At 44.2% G+C, this 25,506-nt stretch overlaps 1 non-coding gene across 1 annotated transcript; it reads left to right on the plus strand.

Annotated features, from left to right (window-relative positions):
- Positions 1 to 1,722: 1,722 nt before the first annotated feature.
- On the plus strand, positions 1,723 to 1,783 carry LOC142455749 (U7 small nuclear RNA). Its single transcript, XR_012785888.1, has one exon. It is a non-coding gene; the product is annotated as a U7 small nuclear RNA (small nuclear RNA).
- The last annotated feature ends 23,723 nt before the right edge of the window (positions 1,784 to 25,506 follow it).

Genomic DNA, 25,506 nt, shown 5'->3' on the forward strand with positions numbered 1-25,506 from the left:
CATGGGAGCTTCTGAGAATATTCTGAAGAAGAAGTTACAGCACCTGATGAGAGACAGCACCGCTGAAGATGCCTGGTGGAGCCCAGTCCTTTGAATTCCCCATCTGCCTGTGGTGCGACAAGAGTGTGGGGTAGATCTAGGCTTTCTCTGTCCAGCTTCCTGGAAGTCTGCTCCTTGCTGGACAGGTGTTAGTGCTTCCCTTCACCCCCACCTGCCCAGATTTCCCTCCCAAGCTCCCTCTACTTCTGAAACCAGCGCTCTTTTCAAAGCAGACTGGAGTGACTTCACAAGGCAGGGATGACGAGAAGGGGGCCCATGCACGTCAGGCATGAGAGCAGGGCCATTAGAAAGTCTTTCCGCTCCTTCCTTTCTTCCTTCCCTGGTTATTTCTTGTTTTTGATTTGTTTTGTGATTTTCTCAAGCTTTGTAGAAGGTTTTCCTCAAACTCCATGGAAATTCTCCCAGAAAGGATATACAAAGAGGCTTGAAAAATAGAAAGTGCATAGAAAACAGAATGAAAAGGTACAGGAGTTTCCTACAGACTTTTTGAAAGTCCATCATATATGAGATTCCAGAAATGCAGAGAGAACAGGATCTCTGAAAGCACACCATTTTACATGATTGGGGGTCACTTTACAGAGGAGAACTGATACTTTCTATGTATTAAATTATCTCTGAAAAATAATAACAAGTCTCATTCACCAAGACGTAGTTAAAAAAAAAAAAAAGCATACTCATTGCCATTGAGTTGATGCAACTCAGCGAACCCTCCCTGCGCCCCTCTTTCTCCTGTGGCGCGCCTGGTGGTTTCCAATTGCTGACCTAGTGGAACGCAGCCAACCAATGCATAACCACTACACCACCAGGGCTCCTAGAAGACCCAATGGGTTTATCTTTTATTTATATATATACCTGAACCTTTCTGGCTAAAGTCAACATTCACAGCAGTTACACTTCACACCATAGCCAGGAGCTACAGGGCTCACTGCCACTCCTGATGGGCCGGTGTGTGCCAGGGTACCGTTTTCAATGGCTGTACCGTTTTCAATGGCTGTACCGTTTTCAATGGCTGTACCGTTTTCAATGTGTTGTACCATTTTCAATGGCTGTACCGTGCTGTACCGTTTTCAATGGCTGGGTGCGGGAGCCGAACATCAGGTCTTTCTGCCAACACGCCTCTAGGTTGAGTCAAGCATCCAAACGTTCATAGTACAGCCGAGCGCTTTAACCGTATTCATAACCATGCACACCGCCCAGACCCAACTGGTGATGCTTTCCCCGACCTCAGAGAACTTTGTAATAGCTTCCGCAACAGGGTGGGGACCTCGTTACCTGCCAAGGGCCAGCTGGATATCTATAACATCACTCACGGGCCATTCCAGATGATCAACGTAATACAATTACCCTGCTGTATTTGGTCAAGCGTTTAGTTAGTTCACCCTGAACGTGATGGTTAGAACGGCTTCTCTTTGGTGAGCCATGTGGCATGAGCTGGTCATTCCCTCCCCTGTTCTAGAACATACAAGTACCTTGAGAGCCTTCCTTTTTGGACGCTTTATGAAGCTTTGACTTTATTACATAACGAATCCTAACACATAAGTGGGGAAGCTTTCAAATGAAAACCAGAATCCAGAAGACAGACATTTTGATTTAATTCACTAAAGAATGCAAAGACTTATGTGATGTCACCTATTTTCATCAAGAAAGTCGGAAAAAAAATAAAAGTGTTACAGCTCTTTTAGAATTTGTCTAGCAGGTTTTCTGGTTTTCCCAGAAAACCCCCACACACCAATAAAACAGTTATTTAACAACAACAACAACAGAAAGAAGTCTGAAAAAAGTTGCTGTGCCTCTCTGTGTTCTAGTTGATATGCACCCAAATCAATCTCTTAATTTTCCAGGCAACGCCCTTATCGTCCCAAGTAAGATCTGGTCACTTTAGGATGTAGTAATAGCAGCCATCGTTCTTTTTTCTTATCTCTTATGTGCACTTGACAAGATTTTTATTTTGTTGTTTTTCTTCCCCGTTTATGATAATGTTCTCTTTTTTATGATAATGTTTTAAGCTTTATTTTCCCTTCTGTTAGGTCTTGATTATTCCCGCCACAGGCTGACATTTAAAATAAAAGCATTTAAAACTTAATATTAGCAAAACTGCTAGGCAGTCACATGTGTATATGAGAAAGTGCGCCTGCAGACACTGCTACCGGCATCCTATGCAAATTAAGCTGAACGCAGCACATGGAGCAAGCAGCTTCTGCTCAGGGCTGAGCTCGCAGTAAAACTGAGGCTGGCATTTTTTTAAAGGGGAGAGGGCACAGGACCAGAAGCCACGTTTGCCAACTGTCATGGAGCTAGCTAACTGCCGAGTGCCATTTGAACCTAAGACTGGCACCCATTGTGAGAGTCTACTCCAAGGGGCCTGGCCAGCTATTGTTTGCTTGCTTTTTGTTTTGTTCTGTTGTTTGTTTGGTTATGTGTGTTTCTGTGTGCTTGTTTGTTTCTTAATGAACATACCAGAACTGGGATGCAACTAGGGTTGGCCGGAAAAATCGGTCAGATATCTGTCTTCAAGTCACCTGCTTCAAGTTGAAGCAGATAACTGGCACAGGGTTCAACTGAAGCCAGCAGGATGTGGCCGCAGAAGTGGCAGTGGATCAAGCTTTGGAGGCTTTTGTCAACTGGCAAAGAGGAAGCTTTAGATGGAGGTAGAGCAGAAACCTTGACAACCAGTCTAAGCTGTCTGCTTCTCAAGAATCGGGACTGTCTTAATGAAATCTGTCACAAGCTGCCAGCCCTGAGTATCTTCTGAACCATTCTCCGTGCCTGAAGTTTCCTCCCCAGACTGGTACCATAGGTGGATCCGCAACAATGTCAAGTCCTTAAGAGGAGCCCTGGTGGTGCAGTGGTCACGAGTTGGGCTGTAATCCACATGGTTGGGAATTCGAAACCACCAGTCAGTATGAGTTGCTATGTCACTATGAGTCGCAACATGATGGCAGTGAGTCAAGACAGTCCTAGGAGCCTTGGTGGCAGAATGGTTATGTATTGGGTTGCTAACTGCAAGGTCAGCAGTTCGAAACCATCAGCTGCTCCACAAGGGGAAAGGCAGGGCTTTCTTCTCCCACAAAAACTCACAGGACAGTTCTGCCTTGTCCCCTAGGGTCACTATGAGTTGACAGTGAGTTTCCCAGACAGGCCTGTCTTGAGCAGCCCCTATCCCAACTCCTCCTACTGCTACACAAGGGCAACCCGAGAACGAACATTGGACAGAGAGCATCTGAAGAAAACATTTGTACGAAGCCAAGGACCCAGGGAGCTCCCCCCGAGGCAGCAACACTCCCCATCAAGCCTCCTGGCCTTTCGCTCAACCAAACCACATGGACACTGCTTCCTCCGGCCCTGTACAAGCTTTCCTCTCACTCGGCCCATTGTTCTAATTAATTACGGCTCACTGATTACTCCATCCTGAGGTCAAAGAAACTGGAAGAATTGGCAAGGGAGCATTGGGGGAAACGGGTAATGAAGGAGTCAGGGGTCCTTGTAACACCCTAATCCAATGAAATCTAAAGACTGGCCCACCTGTAAATTAGGGCTTTACGAGATCTTTGCAGGAAGTGATTATGTAAATGAACGGAAAGGAGCAGAGATAGCAAGGGCATGGCTCCCCTCTGACAAGGGGTTGAACTGGGCCTCTGGGAGGCGTTTTGTGAATGTCACAGGTCATTGTCATGTTGCTAGACTACATTGTGCTAGAGAAGTACATGCTGAGACTTAGTAACCTCCAAGGTCAGTTAAGGGCACCACACTCAACAAGGAGCCAAGTGCTTCTAACACAGGACGTGCCTCCTGGTTGTGTCTCTTTCTGGTTTCTGGCTCACAAACCCAGAGATGTGCCTTGACCGGCTCTCTCAAGACTCCTCCCTGACTCTTTAAAACTCTGAAATGAGAAAATGGGCATGAAATGCCGATGTTTTCCTGGCTCCTATAAATGTAAAAAGTCCAGCGGCCTTGTTACGCTATCCTGTACAGAAAAGGACTCACTTATATGGTAGCTCATTTTCAAGTGACCCAACCTCAGAAAAAGGAACAATAACGGGCTTTATGTGGCAAAGAAAGGGGGAGGGGGAAGGCATAGTATGCTTGCCCCTGGCTTTGAAAGGTTACAGTTAAACAATGAGGGATAAACATATCTATAAGATGGAGTCTGAGAAGAATATGCTGAGAATTTTTATTTTTAATTCATGGGAATTTTGCTCCCAAATGTCCACAGCAACTTTTTCTCCTCTTTTCTAATATTATCATTCATTGCACGGTTAACCACTGCCAGGAAGAAGTCAAAGGACTGTTACAATCTATTACATCACATCTGAAGCAATGTGGAGCGGGCCGGACATAATAACACAGTAACCCCTACATGTCCCGGCATGCTGGAGCGCTGCCAGGAGCGACAAGGGGTGCAGGATGCATCGACAGCATCAAGCTCTGGAAACCCTCAGAGGGAAAAAGACGCCTTTTGAGAGCTGCAGCATCTCACCATTTTTTTTGGGGGGGGGGGGTGAGGGGGTGGGGAACCCACAGAATGCAAAGGCAGCAAATTGTGTGTGTGTGTATGTGTGTGTGTGAGAGAGAGAGACAGAGAGAGACAGAGAGAGATGAAGACGTTTCCCTTGCCTCTCCTCATCCCCCAAGGGATTGTTGCCCTTCATTGGCCAAAGATGGCATGCAACTGTGCTGACCCACTCTGAGACACCAGGAATAAATGGCACACTCTGAAAGAGTCCCCTGAATTAGCAGAGACATGTCCATGTGCATTATCTAGTAGTACTCTTTGCAGGATCCCAAAATACATTTTTCAAGAAGAGCTTCTGAACACCCACCTGCGACAGGTGGCGAGGGGACGCAAACAGACGGTAAGAATTCATGAAACTAGCTGAAGCCTAGCAAGTCCCCAGAGAAGAAGAGAACCCCGACCGCACTGAGCTTCATACTGTAGCTTCCATCCTATCTCCCTGGCAAAGAAAACCAACTCATTGCACCAAGAAAAAAATTAATTTCCTTATTCCATGAAAAGAAACGCTCGTGAAGAACCTTGAAGTAAAGTGGAAAATTCGCACAAGACCAATCCCAAAAGCAAGTGTCAGGGCCAATGTCTCCATCTCTTCACCCAGTATTTGATGGTTCTCAATGCACTACTGCTGGGTGCATTACTTCCTATTACCCTCACTGTACTTCTCATTCCCACGAGGGAACCTCAACCAGAAAAGTGCTTGAGCTACACCAGAAAGCAAGTCCGTGACAGAATCAAACCTATAAACCAAGTTGCTAAATCCTTTATCCAATACTTTTAATATCTCCCCCATTAGGTTCAAGTTTTCTTAAGAAGAAAATTATTCCATCAAAGCAGTCTTTCATGGTGATTCCAAGCATGGAATTTCAAAACTGATAGACCCGAGCTCCAGAACTGGTTTTTTAACTAGCACCTGTGAAACTCTCCACAACTACCCTGTCCTCAGTGAGCCTCCATTTCTCATCTGTAAGATGGAGGTGACTGTAGAACTGACCTTTGATCACCACAGTCAATAATTCAACACTTCAGAGTTTTCCTTCTCTTCCCAATACTCATAAGACGATGCTTCTTGTCCCCTCTTATGGTTCAGTGGTCTCATATTAGTCACTAGTTCTGACCAATGAAAGGTGAGCAGAGATACATGTCGTGTGTCATGCCCAGGTTGGGGCAATGAGAAATCCAAGGACAATGGTTTAGCCTCTCTCTTACCCAGCTTGAGTTGAGAAGGCGAAGTCACTCTGACCCCACCAGCCTCGAGAGCCAAGCCATCTCTTGGAGCACAACTGTGCAGACTGCAGAGAACGTTGGTAGGTTGTGTTAAGTGACCGGAGCAGTGGACGTGTGACTGCAGCATCAGCTCGCGCCCCTGACTAAGGACTGCCTCGTGCGGCCGCACAGCTCTTCCTCGATTCGTGTGACTATCAGATGAAATGATAAAGGCAGTTCTTGACGCAGCCCTGGGCCCAGGCCCCAGTCCATAACTGTCAGTAGCTCAATGTGGGCACAAGCATCATAACCTTAAAACACCTCCATTGTCATCCACTTATTTCCTCGATAAGTATTTATTGATTACCTACAATGACAAGGCGCCATACGTGGGGAGCTGAGTCTATGGTGATGAACAAGTAGCTCACATATTTCTAAGACAAAAAAAAGTCTTTTTCTTTTTAAAGTCTTTGAAGGTTACCTAGATACCCATTTCTGAGAGGCTTTAATTATAGTTCTTTAGGAGTACATGCAGATGTGTTTTAGGAACCTCAAAGGAATAAAATGCTGCACTGCAAGGCTGTTAGGTCTTGTAGGATTCATCGTGGAAACCCCCAAGACCTCAGCCTTTCCCCCAAGACCTCACTGAGTCCTTCGACCTGCCAGTGAGAGTATTAATGTTCAGTGTACCTGGGTAGAAATAACAAAGAGACAGAGGGAAGGAGCTTTAATTTCCATGATACTTTACTGAGTCAAGTGCTTGTTAGCATCAACGTTTTATATCATATCCATTGTGCTTGCTAGACATGGCATCAGTGAAATAAGAAATATTGGAATATGAAGCTCACTGTATGGAGAAATATATATACGTGTGTGTGTATACTTATTTCAGAAGGTTTTTTGAAATTTGATTTTTGCCTGCTTTTCCTGTTAGAAATGTATATGCACCCACTGCCAGGGAATCAATTCTGATTCACAGTGACTATAGAGAATTTCCAAGGCTGTAAACCTTGATAGGAGCAAGCAGCCTCATCTTTCCCCCTTAGGACAGTTGGTGAGTATGAACTACCAACTTTGCAGTTGGCAATTCAATGCTTACCTAACAGGGCCACCAGTGCTCCTTAGAAATAAGTGTGTGTGTGTGTGTGTGTGTGTGTGTGTGTGTGTGTGTGTAGTGAATGAACCACAAATATACTCCTTATAACTTTTTAATATTGTTCTGTCCTTGATTCCTGAGACTGTATTATATTTGATCTAGAATTTCTCAAAATGCCCCTTGGAGTTCAGCTGCTGAACTACTCTTGCCTGGACATTAAATTTATGTTACACACTTCTTAATGTAACAGAATCACTTTGAGTCCCTGCTCCTGCCATATTTTCATCTACTTGAGTAAAATAATTACATCTGGAAAATATATATCCTTGGACTCAAAACTCAAAATCTGTGCCTCATTGCATCAGAAAAACAACACTATTAATTCCAGGCAGATTCCTGTAGAATTTAACCATGCGGCACTAGAGCATTTCTCAGCGGTCGCTCTGTCACAGTCAAATCTAATTTAAATTTCCAACAACATTACTTTAGAAGTTTTTCCATGAAATTTGCTCTTTGCCCTACTTGCCTGCTGTAAATTCTATTAAGCAAGCTCTGCAGGACCGGACACTACTCGTGAATAATTGTACATATGGGGGGAAGAAGGGGGAGAGATTGTGAGATCGCCAGCACACCTTCCAGGCTTCAGAAAGAGCACTTATGTGTCTACGATGTAAACTTTGGCTGGGGCTGTTTCCCTTGGCAGTTATCCAAAGGCTGCATTCAGTACCTGGGCCACCTTCTCTGCCAGGACACAGGGGAGCCGTTCTAATACAACTGGTTAGCGTTCGGACCCAGCTTGTGGTGCTTAAAATGCTCACACAAGAAGCCAGGTCTCTCCTTTCTTGCTCACCCTCCAGGAACCGTTGAAAGACATGCAGCAGAGGCAGAATCCTTCATTCTTCTGGCTCACTTCTCCTAAGATTGTCCTCCTGATGAGTTTTTAGGCCTCCCTGGAATGTGGCATCTAGCCACGTCACGGATAATCATGTGGGATGGTTAGTTGCCATCCAATCAGTTCATACGCATGACAACCTAATGTAAAACAGAAAGAAAGGCTGTCCAGCCATGCACCACCGTCAGGGTTGGTGGCATGCTCAGGTCTGTGACCATGGGCAATGCATATTTTGAGTGTCTCCCAACCTGGGGCGCTCACCTGCTAACAGACTCCCAGAATGTAAGACAATGTTCAGTTGCAATCCATAGAGTTTTCATTAGCTAATTTTCGGAAGTAGTTGGTCAGATCTTTCTTCCTAATCTGTCTTAGTCTGGAACCCTGCTGAAATTTGTCAATCATGGGGGACCCTGCTAATATCTAATGTATGGGCGGCAGAGCTGAACTCTGTCTACCTTCATGCTTCTTCAGGTTCCTCACCTGACCACAGTCTTGTTGTCTACCCCTGGAGGGGCAAACTCTGTGCTTCTTTATGTGATAAGAAGCCCAAACCAAACCCATTGCCGTTGAATCAATTCCAAGTATAATTTCCCCCATGGGGTTTTCAAGGCTCTACATCTTTATGGAAGCAGGCTGTTCGCCCATGGAGCCATGGTGGGTTTGAACCCCTGACCTTTTGGTTAGCAGCCAAGAGCTTAACCATTGCACCACCAGACCTCCTTCACACAATACTAGATAGAAGTTAACTAGATAGCATACTACATAACTTAAAAAATGTATGCCATAGCCTTGCTACGAGGACTGCAAAATAACACTGTGGTTGACACCTGGAGCTTCTTGGGAGACCTGGGAGGGCCAATTTGATGGTGTGCATCAAGTGATGCCAGGTTTCTCCCTCTCTGAGAACTGACTGTTCCCATGAAACTTTTCTGAAGCCGAAATGATGTAAAACAAAGATGCAGTTACCATTAGTTTACATGGGAAAAGTTTTGAGTGCTCTTAGACCCCAAAACTAACCTATCAAATCCTAAAATCATGCTAATGCACAGTGTTCACAGACACAGTTCAAAGCTATGGTAGCTTGATGCTAGGATGCTGAGTTCCCAGGAAGGATCTCGGGGACACCACATTCACTGTTGGTGTGGGTACCACTGCTCTAGCAGCTCCCTGAACAGCAAACCTCTAAACATCAGCTTGCCTTTCATCCTTTTTCATAAGAGCAAAATCTTCTTAGGATTTTTTTCAGTTAGCAAAAACAGCTATTAATGTAGGTCTTTCATGGAAATCAAGTGGCATAAGATGAACTTTCACAAAGTAGGGCATACCTATCTTGGGGCAGCAACAGCCCTTATCAGCCCCCGGCATATGATGTACCACCATGAGATGCTCACATGGGCATGCAGGATTCTTGACATAGAAGAACACTTTTTAAAAGTTTCACAACAAACATTCGAAACATCTTTTCTTATTGTATGAAAATATAGTTTAAGATGTAAAGGGGAGGGGGAGTTAAAAAAAATACTCCAAAAGTGCTACTCGCATCCTCACATAAGATTATCTTAAATATACTAAACACACAAAAACCTTACTAGAAATATAGTCAGAAATGTCCCCGAGAAGCAAAGAAGGTGAGAATTCATTGCAGGTACTTTGGACATTGTGATAATTGGGTTTGTGTCAACTTGGGTAACCCAGGATCCTTACTGGGTGGGCAGTTAACACCTAGTAGTCTCCCATGGCCTGATCTAACACAACGTAATCACAGTCAATCAATCGTGAGGGTAGGATGTGACATGCATACCCAGCCCACAGTTCTCTTGCAATCAAATGAAAGGAAATTTATTTTCAGGTATGTAGTCTGCAAGGTAAGTGAACTCTGTGGGGATGCTTGCTTGAATTTTGCTGGGTATGGATCCTGTATCAGGCTCATCTACTTCCAATTCTTTCCACTCAAGCCAGCAGCCTGACATGTCGCTTGCTGATGTCAAGGGTCGGACACCTGACGTGCCAACTTTGGGCTCATTCCCTTCACAGTCACAAGCCTGACTTGCTGACCGTGGGTTCATTTGCCTCTGCAGCCACCAGCCTGTCATCTGCCTGCTAATCTTGGACTGACTGGCCCAAAAGCCATGGATGAAAAAATATCCCTGGACTTGGATTTGCCTGCTTCTATAACTGTGTGAGTCATTTTCTTAATAGAAATTTCTTTATGTACATACATCTATAAGGACCACTCATTTTGCTTCTCTAGTGAACCCAGCCTAAGACAGCTATGTTACCAGGAGGGATCAGTCCCTGGGGAATGACATCATACAGGAACGAAGAGGATGACCATCAGTGAGATGGATTGACAGAGTATCTGTAGTAAAAACGGGTCTAAATCTAAGAATGATGACGATGACAGAGCAGGACTGGGTAGAAGTATCTCATTCTATTGTACAAGGGTGAGTAAAAAAAGCTATTGCTACAAAATCATAGAAACCTCTATTTTTTAAATGTCAAAATGTGAAAATATTGTTTCTCAACATACCTCCAGCGAGGACTACACACTTCTGACGTTGGTGTTTCCATCTCTCTGGGTTTTCCCTAAAGCATCTGTGCCTTAATTTATACTACATGAAAACAGTAATGCTGGTATCCTCAGAATACCTCAATTGTGATCCTTTTCCAGGTTTGTTTGTTTAGTTTTGGGTGTAAAAGAAGTCTGAGGGGCAAGATCAGGGTTATAGGGCTGATGGGATAAGAATCCCCAATAAAATCCTTATAGGATAGAATAAGCAAAATCTTAGGAGAGATGGGCAGGTACATTGACATAATGGAGAAAATTTATTTGGTGCAATTTTCCTGACATTTTTCCTCATCTATTTAGTTTCAATTTTCTTCAAACTTCTTCATAATAAACCCTCATAATTGTCCTGTGTTCTTTGAGAACACACCCCCCCCCACACACACACACATGTCATTATAACCATCTGAACTTACCCCACAGCCTTGAATTTAGCTGGCCTATCAGACCCCCTAAAAGAAGCTACTGTTTTTATTGGACCTTTTTTTTTGAAGGCATGACAATGAGACTAAGACAAAGTATTACTGAGAGAATTTGTTTGTAGCTATCCACTGATCAAAAAGACATGCCAAACGTGTTTTATTTGGGATAAACCTGGCATGTCTGAACTGGAACCATGATAACATTATTTTTTACTTACCTTAGTGCATAGGTTGCTATGAGTTGAAACCAACTCCACAGCAGCTAACAACAATAACAACGCACTCCAAATGCCCTCAGTTTGTTTGATGGCATTTGTTTTGCTACACTGTGCCCTCAGCAAATGTTTCTGTAAATGACCAGAGATGAAATATTTTAAGCTTTGAGGGTAGTCTTTTAAAATTTATTTTATAGCCCTTAAAATATGTATACATAGACAGTTAACTTCTGGCAAGATGGCACCCGAGAAACACACAGCAGAGGGATATCAATTAAATCAGCACAGGAGAGCCACTGAAATGGAAATCCCACTCGCCCAGGTCACAGGAGGAGCATCATAAAGAAAAGTAGACACCAACACACTAGGTTTTGAGGAGCTGTGGCCTTTTGACTTACCACTGTGGAGGCCAGCTAGGGCTTAGCCTTAGCCCCCACCACAGTCTCAGCTGGAACCAGACTCCATAGGACTTTACTTCAACACAACCAGAGCTTACCACTGCCTTTGGGCAGGGTTTAAACCCCTCCAGTCCCACAAGCAGGCAATTGGGACTCAGCTATTTCTTAACTTTTTTCTCTCTCTCATCTTTCTTTTCCCCCATAGTTTCAATGGGCTCAAAACCCCACCCTCCTCTGGCTTTTTTTTTTTCCTTCTTCTTCTCTTTCTTTTTAACACATCACTGCCAGCCTAAAGGTCACTCCACTTTGCCTAGGGCAACTATGCCCCCCATCCACTCAGCTGTGGAAGCTCCGCCATCCCACCCTCTACAGCCATACACGAGGCTAGAGAAATCCCACAAACCTTCTGCTTCAGGGGAACTCCTGCCTACAATCCAGGGCCCTTTAAGCAACTGGGGGAACTCCTGCCCACCCTTTGTGGTTCTCCACTCGGCTGGGGGAGCCTCTGCCCACATTCCATGGGACTCCACATGGCTGGAGGAGCCCCTGCCTGTCCTCCACGCTTCCTCACGCATGCTGTAGTGTTTCGCATGGCCTAAGGAAGCTCTGCCAGACCTCTCCAGGGCTCCACACTGATGTGGCAACCCGACCTACATGGTGATCTTGGCAAGTAAGGCTATTGTTCCTGCCTTCCATAGTGCTCTCAAACAAAGAGGGCACACCTATCTGCCCACATGGCACTCCTGTTGAAGCAGGCATCCCCGCATGACCTCTGAGGTGCTCCAAGCCACCGTGGGCCACACCACTATGGCTTCCTGTGAGATCATCCAATGCAGTGCCATTCTCATGGGCCCAGAACCACCCAACCAGCTTCCCTTGAGAGGACCATCCAAATAACAGAATAATGGTTGGCACGGTAGCCTGACCCCATAGTGCAGTTAACTGCGGGCAGCTCAAAGAGGCATTACTATTAGTCTCCAAAAGAGAGAGCCCAGTACTCTTCAAATTTCGCAAACAACCAGAACAAATAACCTCAACAAAAAAAGTGGGGGGGGGGGGGGGAAAGGTAATGTTGGAGAAAGTCTTGAACCTAACAATAACCATAGAAAAAGCAGATATTGATCTGCCACAGAAAGAAATCTTCAGAATGATGCTTGGAGTCATCCAGGATATGAGGGAAGCAATATAGAAAAAGTATGAAATAATAGAGGAGATAAAGGCCACACACCAAGGGAAATACAAGACCTAAGGGACTAGATAACTAGATAACAAAAGCCAGAAGCAAATGCACAGACTTTGCCAAAAGATTTGAGGAGGCAGAGAACCGCATCAGTGACCTAGAGCAGTGCTTCTCAACCTTCCTAATACCGTGACACTTTAATACAGTTCCTCTTGTTGTGGTGACCCCCACAACCATAAAATTATTTTTGTTGCTATTTCATAACTGTAATTTTGCTACTGTTATAAATTTGGCAACCCCTGTAAAAGAGTCATTCAACCTCCAAAGGGGTCACGACCCACAAGTTGAGAACCACTGAACTAGAGGTTAACCAGGCCGACTTCAACAAATGGAAAAGGCAGTCAAATAAAATATTCAGAGCAGATGAAGAAAACCTGAGAGCTTTGTCTAATTCTATGAAGAGGAGCAACATTAGAATAACTGGACTACCTGTACAAGACACAACAAAGAGGTCAACGGTAAATAGCAAGGGGATTCTTAGAGGAAAACTTCCCAAGCTTAATAAATGAAAATCAGGCAACCATTAAGGAGGCTAAAAGAATGCCAGCTAGACTGAATCCCAAGAATAAGTCACCAAGGCATACAGTAGTTAAATTATCCAACTTTGAGGAAAAAGAGACAATGATAAGCAGATACCTCTAAAAAAGAGAAAATGATAAGCAGACACCTCTAAAGGTACCTAAATAATAATATGTTCAGGCCTATCAGCAGACACGATGAATAAGAGGAGTGAGTGGAGGCTTGCTTTACCTGACATTATTAGCACTTATTACACAGCCGTAGTGGTCAAAACAGTGTGGCATTGGTATAATTACAGATACTCAGATCAGTGGAAAAGTACTGAAAACCCAGAAGTAAAATCATCAGCATACAGACAACTGATCTTCGATAAGGGCCCAAAAATATCAAATGGATGTGGATGCACTCTTCAAGAAGTGGCACTGGAAAAAATGGATATCTATGTGCAGAAAAATTGAAGCAAGACCCTTACTTCACTCCATGCGCAAGAATAAATTCAAAGTGGATCACAGACCTTGAGGTAAAACCCCAATTGGGGCCATCAATGAGGGAATTGGGACAAATCTGAGAACTTTGGCACAGGGAATACATAGGCTATTTGAAATAGGCGAGGACACAAATGTATAGAAGGCACAAATTGACAAGTGGAACATACTGAAGACAAATCACCTGTATACATTCACCTAGATAAAGTAATAAGAGAGCCTACAGACTGGGGAAACATCTTTAGCAATGACACATCAGACAAGGGCCTTATTAATAAAATCTACAGTACTTACAATAAGTAAGTACTAGCTTACAATAAGAAAAAAACAATAATAATTTCCTGCTGAGGAGGTGGGCAAAGAACATGAACAGAAGTTTCAAAAGAGCAGAAATTCAAATGGCCAATAAACAAATGAGAAAATATTCCTGATCATTAGCCATAGGAGAAATGCAAATTAAAATAACTATGAGATAGCACCTAACACCTTGAAAGATAGCCCAATTCAAAAAAATCAAAAAATAACAAGTGTTGGAGGAATTGTGATGAGATAGAAACTCTCGTCCACTGCCGGTGGACCTGTAGGTATGTACAACCACTATGGAAATTGATTTGGCGATATCTAAAACAGATGGAAATCGAGTTACTATACGACCCAACAATCCCCCTACTGGGCACATACCCAGAAGAAGCAGGAAACAAACCATGGCCAGACATCTTTGCTCCAATGTTCATTGCGGCACAGTTCACAATCTCAAGGAGCTGGAAACTACCCAAATTTCCATCAAGGGACAAATGGATTAAAGAGCTATGGTACATACATACGAGTACTACGCATCCCTTAAAAGCAGTGATGAATGCATAAAGCACATTACCAATAGGAAGAATTTAAAAAAATTATGTTAAGCGAAGTAAGCCAGGCACAAAATGACAAGTACAATATGAGTCCACTGAAAATGTGAAAGGGACATAGAGGCAAAGCTACCATCTGTATCCATTCCTGGGGTAAGATCCAGGTACTATGAGAGGAGCCAGACCAAATCCAGGGATACATATGGCAGCCAAATAAAAAGGAGCGGGAAAGAAAGAGAGAGAGAGAAAGATGGGTAGCAGGGAAACAGGGCACTAACCTAATCAAAGAGAGGGTATTGTTTATATCTCCACAGGAGTGGGAGATAGGGACCAGACTTCAAACCAGTGTGCCAAGACATGAATAAAACATACCAGCATGAAGAAGTGAACCAATAGAGAGATCTGTGGGGCTAGCATTAATCCCAACTACATGAATACCCTGGCCCCAGAAGAATGCACTTCAGAGATCAGCAATGAAGCTATAGCTCAGGGGGAGTGGAGTGTCTGATCAGAGCACACAAGAGCAAAGGAAGACGGAAGGAGAGAGAGTGGAACACATCCTGGCCCACCAAGCCCTGAGGATGATATCCTTGCTCAGAGCAGCCAGTGCACAGAGAGGACCAAAGGCTGGCCCCACCATGAGACACGACGTCCCTCACTGACCCATAGCACTACAGGGGACAACACTGGAGACCCAGTGCAGAAATTGTGACTGATCTGACCCACAACACCAAGGCAAAACACTAAGGGTATGCAAAAGAGCAGCAAGGGGAGCAAAGCAATGAAGTCCTCAGGGAAAACCAAAAATAGACTTTGGGGCCAGGGCATGGCACCCCATTAGACTCAACTGGAAAACACTCCTAAAGGCCAATAAACCAACCTGGAACTATTTATAGGTTTCTCTTTTTTGTTGGTTTTGTTTTCTTTTATTGCTTTGTTTTTCTCTGTCTTGTTTTTGTGCTTATTATTGTCTCTCCGTGTCTATCTAGATAAGATAGGCAGGATAAACAATCCGGAGGAGAAAACAACAGGACCAATGACTCCGGGGGGATACAGGAGAGGCGGAGGTGGCGGAAAGGAAGGACAGACAAGGGGCAACAAACCCAGGGACAAGGGATCAACAAGTGATCTAAAATCGATGACAAGGAGGATATAGAATGCCTGGTCGGGTTTGATCAAGGGCAATGTAGCCGAGAGGAGTTACTGAAACCCGAACGAAGACCAAAAATGATAGTGGGACAAAAGGAAAGTATAAGGAAATAGAGAAATAGAGGAAAGAACTAGGAGGCAAGGGGCATTTATAGAGGTCTAAATATAGGCATGTAGATATGTAAATATATTTTAATATTATGATAGGGAAATAGATCTATGTATATATATTTATATGCTAAGTATTAAGGTAGCAGATAGACATGGGGTCTCTACTCAAGTACTCCTTCAATGCAACAACACTTTCTTATAATAATCCAACATTCCATGATGCTCACCAAGATCACTGAAGACAAAATGGATGCATAAGCAAATGTGGTGAAGAAAGCTGATGGTCCCTGGCTATTAAAAGATATAACATCTGAGGTCTTAAATGCTTGAAGATAAACAAATGGCCATCTAGCTGAGAAGCAACAAGGCCCACATAGTAGAAGCACACCAGCCTGTGTGATCATGAGGTATCAATGGGATCAGGTGTCAGGCATGTAAGACCCAGAACAAAAAATCATATCCAATGTGAATGAGGGGGAGTGTGGGTGGAGACTCAAAGCCCATCTGTGTACAATTGGACATCCTCTTACAGAATGGTCATAAGGAAGAGACGAGCCAGTCAGGGTGCAGTATAGGACCCTTGAAACACAACTTTCCTCTAGTTCTTTAACACTTCCTCCCCCTCACTTTCATGATCCCCTTTCTGCCTTACAAATCCAGCTAGGCCAGAGCATGTACACTGATAAGATAAGAGCTCTTGACATAGGGAATCCAGGATCGATAAACTCCTCGGGAACAGTAATGGGAGTAGCGATTCCAGGAGGGGCAGGGGAAAGTGTGGGGGAGAAAGGCAGAATGGATCACAATGATCTGCATATAACCCCTTCCTAGCGGACGGACAACAGAAAAGTGGGTGAAGGGAGACATTGGTCAGTAGAAGACATGAATAAAAATTACAAATTATGAAAGGTTCACGAGGAAGGGAGGGATTGGGAAGGGGAAAATGAGCTGATACCAAGGGTTCAAGTAGAAAGAAAATATTTTGAAAACGATGATGGCAACATATGTACAAATGTGTTTGACAAAATGGATGGATGCATGGATTGTGATAAGAGCTGTACTTGCCCCCAATAAAATTATGTCAAATATATATAGAGTCATAGATATATAGATATGTAACCTAGTCTTTGCTCAAGGACGATAAGAAAACAGGCCTTAGGCTACATCTAGTTTCAGGCTGGACTTCAGCTACCTTGTCCTTAGAACATCTTCAGTTCTCAAACAGCCATGAACATAAGTTATTTCTGACCAGATGAAGCTATTAATAATAAGGAAACTAAGAAATTTCAGCTTAAAAGGAGAACACTTTTCTTGATAGAAAGCACTGAAGAGTTCGATTCTGTCTAAATCATTTTACGGATTTTACACAATTTTAACAAAAATCCCAGAACCTTTTTGTTTTCATTTTGTGATTTTAGTGTATATGTGTGTTGTTGTTGTTATTGTTCACACAGGAATATTATTAATACCAGACTGTTTATGCAGGAAAAGCATTAGCTTTGGGTTGTGACTGCAGGTTGGGATAAGACCTTGGTAAGTTTCAGTTGAGCTTCAGACTAAGACAGACTGGGAAGAAAGGCCTGCTGCTCTCCTTCTGGAAATCAGTCAGTAAAAACCATGTGGATCACTATGGTCTGACTCCACCAGCAGTCGTGGGAATGGCACAAGGCCAGACCGTGCTTTGTTACATTGTGCTCGGGGTCACCAGGAGTCGAGGCCAACGGGACAGCAGCCAAACACAACAAAGCAGCAGAAGAATGAACATTCTGTGGAGGCAAGACCCAGCCTCAGCGTAAAAACTCGGGTCTCCATAAAAGCAAAAGGGAGGAACCCTATAAAACCTCGGAAGGAAGCAAAGTTTAATTCATCAAAAGAAAACTCACCAGCAACTTTGCTTTAGCTAACATTTGATCGTCAGAGACACGTTCTGATGAGTTTAGACCTCTCACTACATCAGAAAGTTGAGAAACAGGATTCACCAGATAAGTGGTTCTAACACAATGAACAAAGGAAATGATGTACTGGGATTATTAATTAATCAAACATGGAGAGATAAATAGCTCTGGGGAGCATGATGCAAGAGAATTAAGATATACCAGTAGGGAATACTTAAGACATCTGCTCATTAGGACATGAAAGCCCTACTGACAATAACAAAAGGTGCAGGCAAATTCATTTTTTCTAGAGCAGGATATGCTTTGGGTGCGGGGGTGGGATCTAGAGTTCGGAGTCATGCAGATAAGTGGTTTGAATTCTGGTTCCGCCTCTTAGAAGAAATGTGCTCCTTGGCAACAGCCTTCACCTCTCAGGGAATCCGGACTCTTGGTTGCCAAGCCTAGATAATAAGGACACTTTCAAGAATGGTGGAAGGTTTGAGAGAGTGGCCATCAGGCCTGACTCAAAGTGCAGTATACAGCACATATAACCTTTATCTCCAGTATTATGAGGAGCCCTGGTGGCACGGATGGTTTGGCACTTGACTGTGAACCTAAAGGGTGTTGGTGGTTATGGATTGAACTGTGTCCCCCACAATGTTTCCTCTTGCCTGGGCCATGATTCTTAGTCTTGCACAAGTATGCTCCCTTTTGTGATCTGATATAATTATCCAATGCAGTGCAAATCCTCATCTTATGATGTTAAGGAGGCAGGATTCGCAGCAGTTTTGGTACAAGGTAGCATGCAACCTACAGGATTCGGTTGTGCATCCGTACATTTCTTTTGATATCTAAAGAGGGCTTCCACAAGCAAGCAGAGACTAGGGGACCTCCTACCACCAAGAAAGAAGAGCTGAGAATGGAGCAAATCCTCTGGACCTTTAACACCACAGCTCTAAGAAGCTCCTAGACCCAAGGGAAGCATGACGCCAAGACACACGGAGATTTTCATGAAAAGCTGGCCCCCACAGATGCAGAAGGAGCCAAGGACTTTGCTGTGACATTGTGAGCTGAGAGAGACAGAGACAGAGAGAGAGAGAGAGAGAGAGAGAGAGAGAGAGAGAGAGAGAGAGAGAGAGAGAGAGAGAGAGACTTCTCAACTAGGAAAGAATAAATTTCTGTTGATTCAAACTACCCATTTAGTGTATTTCTGTTCCAGCAACACACTTCATCACTAAGGCAATGGCTCAAACCCACGCAGCAGCTCTGCGGGAGGAAGACACAGTGATCAGCTTCCATAGAATTACAGCCAAGAAAATCCTCCAGGGCAGTTCCCTCCGCCACACAGAGCTCTCCCTGCCAACCTACCAACCAGCGTCAGCTCACCCAGCAAGCAAAGGAAACACACATTGACTTGCTCATCAGTAGTGAACAATTTCACCTTTTGTTCTCCACCACATCAAAGGTTCTGCTTCTATGTATGGCTGCCACCTGTCTCCCTCCCAACCCCACAGCACCTCCCTACAGAAGCAAAACTTCTTTTTAAATGTACTATCTCTACACGCATGGAGTACCTAGTAAGCAAGCTAAGCACAGGCTTACTTGTACAGAGAAGCATGCGAAACAATTCCTTAGAGAGTAGTAGATAAACCAGTACTTATCAGACTTATTAGATAATCCACCTGCAAAAGTGGGGGAGAAAGAGGGAATCGATCACAATGATCTGCATATAACCCCCTCCCTGGGAGACAGACAACAGAAAAGTGGGTGAAGAGAGATATTAGACAGGGTAAGACATGGAAAAGTAGTAATAATTTATAAACTATCAAGGGTTCATGAGAGGGGGGGAGTGGAGGAGGGAGGGGAACATGAGGAGCTGATAACAAGGACTCAAGTAGAAAGAAAATGGTTTGAGAATGATAATAGCAACATATGTACAAATGTGCTTGACACAATGGATGGATGGATGGGTGGATGGATGGATGGATGGATGGATGGATGGATGGATGGATGGATGGATGGATTGTGATAAGAGTTGTATGAGACCCCAATAAAATTATTTTTAAAAGAAAGAAAGAAAAAAGATAATCCACCTGCTAATAACACCTAGCCTTAGGTCAGACCAAGAAGGCAACAGTGGCCAGTTAGGAGTTCTTGAGGCTGTTGGTGCAGTTTTCTGTGCTCCAGAGACTTGATGTGGTATGGGGAGGTTGTGATTAGTGCTGGCAAGAGAGAACTAGAAAAGGTAAGGAGAGAACGATGTGGCACCAACTAGTGGTTGTAATGAGTCCATTCAAAACAAAATCCATTGTCACTAAGTTGATTTCAACTCATATCAACCCTTGAAGACAGAACAGAACGGGCCAATAGGGTTTCTAAGGCTACCCATCTTTACAGAAGCAAACTGTCTCTTCTCTCTCCTACAGAGCAGCCAATGGGTTTGAACCACCAATCTTCTAATAGCAATTGAGCGCTAAATGACCAGTGCCCTTGTAATGAGCCGAGGCTCTGTAAATTCTTGCTATCTCTCCAAACTCAGTCCTGCCCTCCACTCTGATCCACCACATTCCAACTCCAAGAATCAACCCAGCCCAGAGCAGAGCTGGAACCAAAAGGGATTGGGGGAAATTCCACCAGGGAAGAAACAAAAATAACCACAGAAGGGGAGAGGAACCTGTCACAGAAAATTTTAAAAAGCCATGTACATAGAGGGAAATAACAAGAACTGCATTAAGAATGGGGAGTCAACAGATCTAGAATAAGTCTACAGAACACCCCTTTAACAGAGATGTAGAACACCAGGGGTGAAGAAAATTGGCAGTGACAGGAAGAATTAACGAAGACAAAAATCAATACGACTCAGTAGGAAGGCAGGGAAAGTCCTGGAAATACAAGGTAAGTGCCTGTGAAATGAGAATGCTGGCTGTTGAGCTTCAGGACCTTAAGGGAACTAGACAATGACCTTGGTGAGAAGTAGCAGCACCGTGTGTGGGCAAGGGGCAGCCTGGGAAAAGCAAGCCCTCCCCCAGCTCCTGATCTCACCAGAAGCTGTGAGAGATCTCTCGTGGGGTTGCTAATCCCAGAAAAGTTAAAGAGCTATTCAATGAAGGGAGAATCAATTTTCAGAGAAACAGCACGGATAATTAGGGGGAATATTGGCAATCACTAGCAACATTAAAATCGATCATCATTACAGTCAAGACAGTTAAACTAGGAGTCATGATGAGGCCTTGTTTAGAAAAAGAATTCATATCAGCCAAATGCAATGTCTCCTTAAGTTGCTTGGCCACTTATATACCTGCCGATAGGACAGCATACCCACTGTCCTCCAGTTGATTCCGACTCAGTGACCTAAAAGTCAGAGCAACTGGTGGCCTCTAACTGAAGCATTCTTGATTGGAAGCCCAGAGCTTAGTCCCTGCAGCACTCAGATCCTTGCAGAATCGTATCGTGGACTGGGAAACTTTCCCTCTAGCTTGCATGCGTTACTTTATCATATGAAGCCTCAATGCCTTCATCCGTGAAAACATAGCATAAAGCATTGCCACAAGTCGATGCCCACTCACGGTATCTTCATAGGACAGGGTACACCTGCCCCCATGGGTTTCCGAGGCTAGCATCCTTATGGGAGCAGAGACCCTCCTCTTGCCCCGACACAGAGGCTGGTGGGTTCGAAATGCCGACCTTTCCGTTAGCACCCAAGTGCTCCATCTCTCTGCCACCAGGGCTCCTTTTCTTCCGTAACCAAAACTCACTACCATCGAGTTCCTTCCTATTCATAGAGACTGGAAGCGACAGAAGAGAACTGCCCCTTTGTTGCCCTAAGAATTTAAATCTTTACAGAAGCAGAAAGCCTCATCTTTCAACCTCAGAGTGGCTGGTGGGCTCAAACTTCTGACCATGAGCTTAACAGCCCAGTGCATAGCACCCTAGGTCAGCAGGGCTCCTTTTGTCCTGTAAAAGGGGCATATAAATATCTACCCTATTGGTGCTCGTAACAGTTAATAATTAAATGGCATAAAAAATAGTACCGTTTAAGGGCTACTTAAGTGGTACCCTTCGCGAATCTCCCATCACCTATTCGTTTGTTGTACAGTGGCAACTTGCGCATTGCTCTGGTGCGGGGCGCTATGCCACCGCTATTTGAAATACAGTGATATCGCCCTCTGTGGAGCGCGATTCATTCCAAATTCGTGTTCGAACACCAAAAAGTTCAAGAAAAAGATCACGTTGTTCCCATAAGAAATCATGGAAAACCAAGTAATTGGTTCGGAGGCCCAAAAGTTGCACTTGTAAATTCACTAATGAGGCTTTTAGCCTTCTCACACACCGCTGTCTTCGATACGCTATCGCCAGGGAGTTGTTTCTGATGGGCCCAAATTAACAGCAACTTTTCAACCTCTTTGATGCTCTGGGCTCTTTGTTTCTTGGTTAACGATTTCACACCTTTTGCGACATTAAAACTCAAAAGTTCACTGCCATCGTGTCAATGAATTGCTGACCATGCAGACCGCAGACCAACACTTAACTACACCACCAAAGGTCATTAGCTGCTTTCATTCCATTTTTTAAAATGTTGATAATGTCAACTTAGCCGTGTTGTATTAAGCCGCCAGGTCAGACAAGCGGTGACCGGTTCACATTTCGCAGGACTCCTCTCTCCAGCTCTGTCGTGCATCTCAATGGTTTTCCTCTTTGCCCTACTACAGTCATCGCTGACTTTCGTTGGAGCCATGGTTAGGAGACTTTATGTTAATAATGGTGGTTGTGTGAATGCATGGACACCAGCGCTACATGTTGTCTGAACGAGAGCCGAGCTCAGACTGAAGCATCCTCTCTTTGTGCCCAAAGTGAGAAGTGACCTGTGACCCCCTCACAGCCTGGACAGGATTTTTCAAGTCAAACTTTCAGTGAGACTATCGAGTTGAGCAAAGTTTCAAATCCTGAGCAGATTATTTTTCCAAACTTTACTGTTCACATAGTGGAAAGTTCGAGCTAGGAGCTGACAAGCAACCAAGGTGTCACCGTATGAACAGGGTCACCTACAGTAGACGGAGCTTCCAGAGTTGGACGAACCAGGAAGGAAGACCTGGTGATCTGCTTCCAAAATTTAGCCACTGAAAGCCTGATGGCTCACAAGAGAATATTTTCTAATATAGAACGATGTTGTCTAATCTAGAATATGCATCCCCTGGGCTAAAAAGAAAAAGGCCTAAAACTCAAACCCAATGTTATCAAGTTGATTCTGACTTGTAGAGAATCTACAGGTTAAAGGCACTCAAAATATACAATGGCGGAAGTAAAGACTTCAAGCACACCTATCCACAGGCAGATGAGGTAGGACCACACCGGGAGAGGCAGAGGGGGCATTTCATCTTGTACAAAATCAAAACCCATGGCCATGAAATCGATTCCAACTCATCGACCCTAGCGGATAGGGTGCACAGGGGTGCATGAATGGGTAGAAGTAGATTCTGAAAAGCAAACATAGACATGGCTTCAGCTTCAAGATCGTTTGTGGCTGGGAAGAAAGACAGACAATCGTGTGGATTAGTAGGGGTTTGGTGCTCAACTCTACAGAGAAAATGTGCGTTAACTCCTTTGGTCCTCAAACAAGGTGAGCACCAAAGAGCTGAGTAGTTCAGGACGATGCCGCAGAGCATCTGTGAGAACTACCTCTGGGCTGAGAGCACACCCACACCAGGCAGAGTCCCCTGACAGGCCCCTGCAGCCATGCTCCAGCACCATGAGCTGGCCTAAAGGTCAGCTGGGTGAGTGCCAAGCCCAGTGGCATCCCTGCCAGGTTGGGAGACGTCAGCTTACACCCAGCTGTAGTCCTGTTGATGAGGGGTCACCTTCAGCACACTTGATGTTCAACAAGTATTTATTGATTGACTGGGTGTCTGGAACGGGCCATATAGTTACATGACTCCTGGATGTTTTCTTTGCTTCTCTTCTTTCAGTTCCTCTGCTCACTCAAATATGATTCCAAAAGAGACCAGGGGTCATCTGTCCAGTCACTAAAACTGTGTGTCTCTGCTGCTGGCTGCGCGGCATTGTGGGTATAATGAATGCCCCTGAATCGGATGAAGAAGCATGGTTACGTGGGAGAACATATGTCCTGGACCCACACGCACTTCTGTACAAGGGGGTTTCCACAAGTGACTGGAAAAAGCCTTCCTTTTTTTCCACAGACTTTTTGAAGCCCTCTCATATTTTACCACATTTTTTTGGAAGTGTGTCTTGGCACTAATCATCATTGTCACCACAGACTAGAGTTATTTTTCAGAAATAAATGGATGTGTGCTCTCTGCAAAATTCAATGGCTGGATTCTTTGCAAAACGTAAAACGGATAGGAAGGGTTTGTATCCATGTGGATAGCTCAGAATTTTCTAGGGGAAAGCCATATGCTGTGAGACACTAGAGTCGCCTACAAGCGTTAGCTCTCGCGGACTTCAGAGATTATGTTAATAGTTAAAGTATTCAGAAGAAGTTGTTTTGATATGACACCCTAAATAAAAGCTGTGTGGTCAGCCTAGTTGGCAGCAAGAATTTGTATCATGAGATACTGGAGTGAGATCTCAGAAATGGCATGCTACGCACAGCCCCACCAAGTCAAGGCACTTCGGGGCCTGTTTGAGAGGCAGGGCACTGATGCAAAGGGGCCGAAAGGACAAACAAGTCTGTCTTGGAAGAAGTACGAGCAGAGGGCTCCTTAGAGACAAAGATGCTGAGATTTCATCTTACGGACTTTGGACAAATTTCATCTTATATAACCTGGAGAAGGACATCATGCTTGGTAAAGTTGGAGGGCAGTGACCAAGAGAAAGACCCTCTAGGTCTTGGAAATGGACTGACACCAGGCCTATCAGCACAGGAATAATTGTGAGGATGGCACAGGACGGGCAGGCAGTGTTTCTGTTGGGCACATGACCTCTGAGTCCAAACCAACTCAATGGCACCTAACAACATCCAAGTACTATTACAAACAGCTCACTAGACAAACAAACAACACCCAAGTCCTCTTACAAACAGCTCACTAGACCGCCTTAATGTCCCTGTAACAATGAAGAATAAATGGCTATCTTCCTGTCTCTACCCCCCAAGCATGTACTGAAGAACCTAGTCATCCTACCCAAACTTCCAAACATGGACAGAAATTTTACCTGATTACATATGCACAAACAAAAGTGCATTTTTAAAAGTAACATTATAATTGGACTCTCATGAAATAGATACATCATATTTTGCTGGTGGGAGTGCGTTATTCTAGAAGTCAATTTGTCAATATCTGTAAAACGATGGCACACACTTTGACTTGGCGTTTCATCACGAGCAATTTACCCTACAGACACATTACCACGTGTTTCATGTGCCATTTGGGCAAGCGTTTTTTAATATGAGAAGAATGGGAACAACCTTACCAGAGTTCATCAAGCAGGCCTGAACAAAGCATACCCACAGACAGCCCCGTGGAACCACCAAGGAGAATGCAGCAGTTCTGTAAGAACAAGGTGCATACACTAGGTATGGGGTCCCTGTTGGTGCAAATAGTTACACGTTTGGCTGTTAACCAAAAGGCTGGACGTTCAAGTCCACTCAGAAGAAAGGTCTGGTGATCTTTCAAATATCAGCCATTGAAAACATGACTTTGTTAGGTTGGGTTATCTTTAGAAGCAACGCCAGTGATGCTTGCTATGTATCTCTGCAGAAAGAAATTTTTATTTATATAAAAGTCTTTTTATTTTTTCCAGAAGGGAATTTATATTGAGAAATGCCTTATACATTTGTAGAAGTAGGTAAGTCCAGCCTGGTTCAAGTCAGGCTTCTCCTGCCTCGTAGCCTTGGAGGCTGACAAACAGAAAGAAGGATAAAGAAGCAGAGGGAGGAGGCAGCACAGACTGATGGGTG

This window comes from Tenrec ecaudatus, chromosome 8, assembly GCF_050624435.1.
Source record: "Tenrec ecaudatus isolate mTenEca1 chromosome 8, mTenEca1.hap1, whole genome shotgun sequence".
NCBI classification, from domain to species: Eukaryota; Metazoa; Chordata; class Mammalia; order Afrosoricida; family Tenrecidae; genus Tenrec; species Tenrec ecaudatus.